The sequence below is a fragment of the Nymphaea colorata genome, chromosome 1 (assembly GCF_008831285.2).
Source record: "Nymphaea colorata isolate Beijing-Zhang1983 chromosome 1, ASM883128v2, whole genome shotgun sequence".
Classification (NCBI taxonomy): Eukaryota; Viridiplantae; Streptophyta; class Magnoliopsida; order Nymphaeales; family Nymphaeaceae; genus Nymphaea; species Nymphaea colorata.
The window spans coordinates 43,693,552-43,701,830 of record NC_045138.2 but is presented as its reverse complement, the minus strand read 5'-3'; positions in this window follow the sequence as shown (position 1 = coordinate 43,701,830).

The following is an 8,279-nucleotide window of genomic DNA, read 5'->3' as shown; positions in this document are numbered from 1 at the left end:
CGAGATAGTCGAGTGATCGACAACTTTTTGTTTGAAGTGGAATATTACTTGGACCTTCAGGTCAAGACTGCCACCATGTTACTCGAGGGAGATGCTGTTGCATGGTGGAGACGGAAACAACTTGACATTCAAAAGGGGATCTGCACAATAGACACTTTCGATGATTTTCAGCAAGAGTTGAAATTACTTCATGCTCCCGAATGCAAGACGCCATGCTTATCGAATGGTCGGTGAATTGAAACCCACACGATCCTTGCGAGACTATGTGAGGTCCTACCAAAGGCTTATGTTGGATGTACCCGATATACCAAAACAAGATAAAGTGGACTGATTTATTTTGAGATTTCAGCCGTGGGCACAATCTGAAGTGGAAAGGTGTAATCTAGAGGCCTTGGAGCATGCTTATATGATATAAGAGTGCTTGGCCGATACCCAACGCAAGGGCTACACTAACACCTTCAAGCCTTCGAAGAAACCTGACCATGGAGGAAAGAAGGAGGATCGACAAGAACAAAAAGGTGAATCATCGACTCAACATCAAGTTGAGAAGAGACTTTCTTTCGTAATAACAACAATTTCCAAAATAAAATGCAAAATTGTTGGTTCTGCGGAGAGAGGCACTTAGCCAGGCTATGTCCAAAGCATCTAATAAAGAACAACCAAACAAGCCCTTCAAGACAGTCTACTAATGCGGTACAAGGTGAAGAAAGAGAAGGACCAAAGATGGGTGCACTTCAACTTCCGAATACTATGAAGATAGAGGAAAAAACGAAGGTGACAACGACACCTTCCAATGAACTCATGTATCTAGAGATTCTGGTAAATGGAAAGCCTACCATGGCTATTGTAGACACAGGTGCAACACACAACTTCGTCTCAGATGAAGAGGCAAGGAAATTAGGTCTCACCCTTGAGAAGGGAGAGTTATGCATGAAGGCGGTGAACTCAGAGACAAAACCTATCAACAAAGTAGCTCGGGATGCGGTCGTGAAGATTGAGAGTTGGTCTGGCAAAGCCAACTTCTCGGTGTTCCCGATGGATGATTTCCAGATGATTCTAGGCATGAAACTCCTTAGTACAACAAAATGGTCCTGATGCCGCACTTATGCAGTATCAGTATTATGGATGAGAAGTCCATTGCACGGTTCCAGCAATAATGGTAAAAAGGATAAGGGCAAGGTCGTGATGATATCCGTTCTTCAATTAAACAAAGGCCTGAAGTACAGTGAATATACATACTTTGTGGCAATCAGGTAAGTGACTAATGACTCCCCTGGTTTGGTCCCAGAGGCGTTTGCGCCAGTCTTAGCGAAATTCACAGGGACAATACCTACAGAGTTCCCTAGACGGTTGCTACGTCGACGTGAGGTGGATCATGCCATAGAACTCATTCCTGGTGCCAAACCCCCGACGATGGCACCTTATCGGATGACCCTACAGAATTGAAGGAACTTCGGCGACAGTTGGATGAGATGCTAGTTGGAGGTATAATTAGACCCTCCAAAGCTCCTTTTGGTATATCAATTTTATTTCAAGCAAAACATGATGACTTCAAAAGACTATGTGTGGATTATAGGGCATTAAACAAGGTAACAGTGAAGAATAAATATCTCTCACATTTGATTGTGGATCTTTTCGATCAGGTTGATGGAGCTCGAGTATTTTCCAAGCTGCATCATCGATCTGGATATTGGCAAGTTAAGATTGTTGATGGTGACAAGCCAAAGACAACTTGTGTCACTCGCTACGGTGCCTTCGAATTCTTCGTAATGCCTTTCGGGTTGACGAATGCTCCTATAACTTTTTCGACTCTAATAAACAAGATATTCTATCTGTACTTAGGTAAGTTCATGGCAGTCTATCTTGATGATATTATGGTGTATAGCAGCCAATGGAAGTCCATGTGGAACACCTATGGATAGTGTTCAAGGTGTTGAAGGAAAACAAACTATATGTGAAGCACAAGAAGTGCTTATTTGGCCAACCAAAAATTAGTTTTCTCTATGATATTGTGGGAAAAGGTCAACAGCGGATGGACACGAAAAAGGTGAGGGCTATTGAAGACTGGAAACCGCCAACCAATGTACTGGAGTTGCGTTCCTTTCTTGGCTTGTTGAACTATTATCAACAAATTCATTGATGGGTATTCTTTGATAGTTGCGTGTCTCACTGATTTACTGAAGAAAACCGAACTTGGGCTTGGGAAGGACTTGAAGAAGAAGCCTTTGAGAAGTTAAAGAGGGCCCTGACGCAGGAACCTGTGCTCAGGTTCCCCGACCACACCAAGAAATTTGAAGTCCACACAGATGCATCAGATTTTGCTATTGGTGGAGTGTTGATACAGGAAAGTCACCCGGTTGCCTATGAAAGTAAAGAGCTTAAGGTTGCGGAGCAACGGTACTCCATGCATGAAAGGGAAATGATGGTCATTATCCACTGTCTTCATACATGGAGGCATTATTTGTTGGGAGCTTAGTTTGTGGTGAAGACTGATAACATAGCTACAAGCTACTTCAAGACTCAAAAGAAGTTGAGCTAGAAGCAGGCCCATTGATAAAAATTCCTTACAGAATTTTATTTTGCCTTGGAGTACAAGGCAGAGAGAACAAACGTTCACTAAGTCGAAAGGCGCAGTTGGCAGCTACTCAGACAACATCATCCGAAACGCAACTTAAAAGTACTCTTCTTGGATAGATTAGGCATGAAACAGGACCCTGTGGCCAAGCACTTAGTCGTGGCAGTTGATGCGGGGAAAATGCGATGATTCTGGTTGCATGATGGACTTCTAATTGCAAAGGCTAGACGTATGTTTGTACCCAGATAGGACAATCTTCAGTGAGAGGTGCTAAAGGAATGTCATGACTCGTTGCGGCGCCATCCTGGCTAGGAGCAGATATTGGCACTCATGGAACGTGGTTATTATTAGCCACAGATGCGCGATGATGTTGAAGCATATGTGAAAACTTGCTTGATTTTTCAGCATGATAGGAGAACAAATTAGAAAACTGTCGGTCTCTTGGAGCCTCTTTCTATTCTAGAATGTCCGTGGGAATGCATCTCCATGGACTTCATCATCAGCTTACCCAAAGTTGATAATATCAGCTCCATTCTTGTGGTTGTGGATAGATTCTCGAAGTATGCCACCTTCATCCCAGCCTCTAAGGAATGTCCTATGGAGAAGACGATAGAGTTATTTGTAAAGCATAGAGTGAAGCACTCGGGTGTGCCAAAAAACATTGTAAGTAATCGTGACTTCCGCTTCACAGGAAAGTTCTAGCGCGAAGTATTTCGTTTGCCGAGTTCAAATTTATTATTCTCAACTAGTTTCCACCCACAAACTGATGGCCAAACTGAACGGATCAACGAATTGTTGAAACAATACCTTCGACATTATATCAATGTGAATAAGTAGAATTGGGTGAAATTGTAGGATGTAACTCAATTTTGCTATAATTTACATAAGAGCGAGTCTTCTAGACATAGTCCATTCGAAATAGTCACTGGGCAGCAACCGTTGATGCCTCATGCCCTTGCAATCCAAGAGAATGGATGACCTACTTTTTCCTACTTGTCTGGCAGGAACAGACAGAGTTGGTTAAGGCGTTCTTACATAAGGCTGCCAAAAAGATGAATAAATTTGCATATCAGAATTGAAGGCCAATGAAATGCCGAGTAGGTGATCAATTCTCATGAAACTTTATCCTGATCACATGGGCATCTTCCGTGGTCAACACAGATAATTAATCTGCAAGTATGAAGGCCCCTTTACAATGTTGAAGAGAATCGGGAAACTAGCTTACAAACTAGACTTGCCGCCAGACTTTAAGGTGCATTTAGTGTTCTATGTTTGTAACCTGAAGCCCTTCTACTTTGATGAGGAAGACCCTGATAGAAGCATTCTAGAACGAGACCCAATCATGCTGCGAGCCCTGCCGATCAAGCGAGCGACGAACTGACAGATGGAAGATATTCTTTGGCACAAAACAAACTATCTAGGCGAGCCAAAGAAGTACCAAGTGAAGTGAATAGGAGAGCAGAACCCAACCTGGGACTATGCATTCCGTATGAAGAAGCACTACCCACTGGAAGTCAAAGCCTATCATGAAGCAATTGGCACCAAGGATGACGCTTGATTTGAATGGGAGAGCCTGTTCTCTTGTGTCTAAGAGTCTGTACAGTCATTTGCTTTGTTTTGCTATGTAGTTCCTTTGCTTATGTTGAGTCTTTGCTTATGCTTGTTCACTTGTAAGGGAGTACCCTCCCATCGGTCTAAGTGTCATGATTTGGGTGGTCGGCATTGAAATCCTTGTATGCGGCTTCGGCCATCCTATGCAAGCAAGTTGAGATCATTCTTCTTTCTTACCTTTGTCATGATGTACAAGTTTTTCAAGATGAATACATTGCGAGATGTCTTTATTCACACAGCTTTCTTTATGCACTTGTTTTCCAAAACGATCTTTGTGCCCCTTTCGATGGTTTGAAGGCTGACAGCAATTAGGTTCTTGCTGTGCCACACGGACTGAAGGAGTCAGCCTGTGACAATGATGATGACTAACCTATTAAGAAAAAGAGTGAAGTTTGTTTGGGATGAGAAGTGAAGGGCAAACTTACCACCGCACCTATATTTATAGGTGGTCTATCTTTTTTCTCTCTCTCTCTCTTCTCTATATCTCCTCTCTACCTTTTCTTTCTCTTTCTCTCTTCATTCTCTCTTTCCTTTATCTCTTCTCTCTCTCCTTTCTTTTTTCACACGTAAAGAGCACCTCCCTTTAAAAGGGGTGGTGCACTCTCTTATGCTTATCTTAAATATATTATATCATACATTATTTCTAGTTAAGCTTAACTTTAATGAACCTTGTTGAGTTAATAAAAACATGTTTAGATTAACTTAATTAGTGTTGAGGCCCTAATTTTTTACTCGGACCAAAATGCACTTGTCAATTGATTAAATTCCAATAATGTGCCTGCATTTTTTAAAATAGTTCTACCTTTGACAATTTTTAAAAATTTCCATGCATATCTCCTAGGGTAAGTTTACTATTTGCCCTTATCTTATCACTTAGGGCCCATTTGATGGCCTGGAAAAGAACTGTAGCTGATGGAAAATAATTCAAATTTTTAAAATTTTTCTTTGCCATCAAACATGGAAACTTTTTTTTGACCGTTATAACTGGATCCGGAAATTTTTTTCCGGAAATATGTTTCCACTACGAGAGGTGGAAACATATTTCCGGGTAAATTTTTTTGCCCGTTAGGGCTCGACGCATTGCCTCCCTCTTGCCGCTGCCACCTCTCCTACAGCTCGTCGTCTCTTTCACCCTCTCTGTTGCTCCCTTGCAGCTCGTCGTCTCTTTCGCCCTCTCTGCTGCTCCCCTCATTGTCAACCTGCTGCTGCGCTGCTGCTGCCTTAATCCCTTTGTCGTCTATTTTGCCCTCTGCCTCAATCTCCTCCTCGTCTTAAACGCCCTTTCACTCTCCTCTCCTGCTGTGTATGCTGTGTAGGTAATCCTCTCTCTCTCTCTCTCTCTCTCTCTCTCTTTGTCTCTCTATTGAGCCATCGGCCATCTGCAAACGAGAGCGAGATAAGAAAGGAAAAAGCCTCTCCCAGATTATCCCAACCCTTCTATCTCTCTCTTGCCCTTTTTCGGTCTCTCTTTCTTTGTGGGTAGCCGTTGCTGAGCATCTTGCAATCAGGCAGTAGAACGCTCTCCGCCGACCGAGATCGATGGCACAGGTTCGCCTGAAACCCTAGAGCCGCTCACTTTTTCTTTTGGCAGATACGATTCTTGTAGTTCTGTACTCATGTGGATGCTTAGCAACGCAGCAGAAGTTCACCGCATTTCATTTCTTTGTCCGTTAAAGCAGGATTTCCCCTTCTTCTCCAGTCTTGGCTCGTATAACGAGTCTAATGGTAAATTGTGATGCAAAGGGTGTGAATCTTTCCATGTGTTATGGAATCGGGGATCACAGATAAGTTGGGGGATTGTGGCTTTGGAGGCAGGATTTTCGGAGTAGGCTTTTCCATGTCCTTCCGTTGGCAGTTCTAGCCTTCGTGGGATTTTCCTTCCAGTTGATTTTCATTTTGGTGGAGGTATGGCCTATTGAGTGTGGCATGCATTTCATCTACTTTTAAAAAATTGTTAGTTTTTTGTTGATGTTGTAGTGTCTTAGGATTATTAGATTGGGATAGGGATGCATTTTCATTACTGCATTGCTTGGCAGAAGAATTTATGTGTGTGAACTCTTGGATCTGCATTTGTTTCGTATATGAGTGGAGGAGAGCTTGACATCTTGAGGAGGCTTGCTTTGGTTAATTTGTATTGATGGTCTGGCTTATACAATGGATGCTCGCATTTTATTTTAGTAATTTAGCAATTGTTTCTTCACAAGGAAGTGATGATTCTAAATGATTTGTGTGCAGAATCTCCTCCAAGTAACTGGGGATTTTTGCATGTCTGTACAATGTTAAAATCACTTCATGTCTGTGCAGATTCTCCTACAAGTAACTGGGGATTTCTGCATGTCTGTACAATTTCAAGTTTAAGTTGTTTTAATAACTGATGACGAGAGCGCAGGGCCCTACCGGGGCTCCATGTCTCCGACAACGGCAACACTCACGGGCGCGTTAGGTGCTGCAAGAATGTACTCTGTTTCTAATGGATAGGGGCCATCTCAAGGTGAAGGGTTGCCGATCACAGGCCTGTGAACGTGCAGTCCGGTGACTGACATTGAAGCAGGGGATGAGATTTGGATGAAACTGTTAGTTTTGATGCTTTTTGAATTGATGGTTTCATTTCTATATTATTGGTACAAGAAGATAATTAATGATCGCTGATGATGATGATGATCAGTGTTGTTTAATTGGTGTCCTTCTGTCTGTCATGGGAGTTGCTATCTACTTACCGTCTTTTATTCTTCTTTTGGCTTCATGTGGCAGAGTTATCCCCAAGGCCTTGATGCCAAGAGAGGTAAATATGTATCCTGCACTCAACTTTCCTATATAAATGTAATTGTTGTATGTTGTGATTTTCTTATTGTATGTTTCACCTAAAAGATATGTGGAGAGACGGTGGGAGAATTGAGGGTTGTGACGAACTTGCACGAAAGGAAAGCAGAGATGGCGCGTCAAGCCGATGCCTTCATTGCATTCTGAAAATATATTTCTGTACCATCAAACTCAGAAATATAGAATTGAAAATATGTTTCTGAGTCATCACACACACACCAAAATTGGAATCGGAAAAATTTTTCCCATTCCATTTTTCCATTTCCTATATTTCCAGAAATATATTTTCAGAAATATATTTTCAGGCCATCAAACGGCCCCTTAAGGACATCATTGTTCCTCTTGATGAATTTATTATAATTTGAAATGTACATGTTTGATTCTCATTCCGATTGGAGCTACACAAAACACACGTCGTGATCTACCTCTTAGCATCTAGACTCTTCTAGGTAAACAACATAATTCTAGGGAAATAAATGAAAATACATTTAATAGACACGTTTAGAAATGTTGGTTTTACAAGTATACATGACAAAAAGACAATATGGAAACTTGACAATGGCATATGTAGACCAAATATGACTGTACCTTATGTACTCACATCTATGAAGGATCCCCTGTATCGTGTTGGGATTTACGTAGTATTTCCTCTTCATCCTTTCCATTTTGTAAGCATTGTGTATGTAACAATGGCATACATCTACTTCATACAAGGAAGGATGTGCTACCACATCCAAGTCTCACCTAATACTTTATCAAAGTAGCATAAATATCAAGGTAGCACAAATATCAAATTAAATAGTGCAATGGTAATTTACCTCTACAATTGTCTAAATAACACTTGCACTTCTATTGATTTGCACCTTACACATTTGGTTGTAAAGATGAGCACATACAACTACACCCTAGGCATAGTTGTCCATTGTTATAAGATCTTAAAAAAATTAGATAAAATCATGCATGTATCCTTCCTCGACAAACACAATGAATAAGCAACAAAAGAAAAAAAGAACCAGAAGAAGTAGCACAACTCCTTATGACCACTTCACCTGGGGTTTTTATGGGGATTGCTAACCCAAATTCACGCCTTAGAAACCTAATCTTAATGCAGCAATAGTTTCACCCTTTATAACCCTACTCAATCTCCTATTTAACTCCTATATTATTATGTCCATAGTTTATATAATCATCTGCATTATGCCAATCACAAGTGATCTATGACATTTCAATATAATATAATAACACATTTTATATTCTCCCATGGGATTATCGT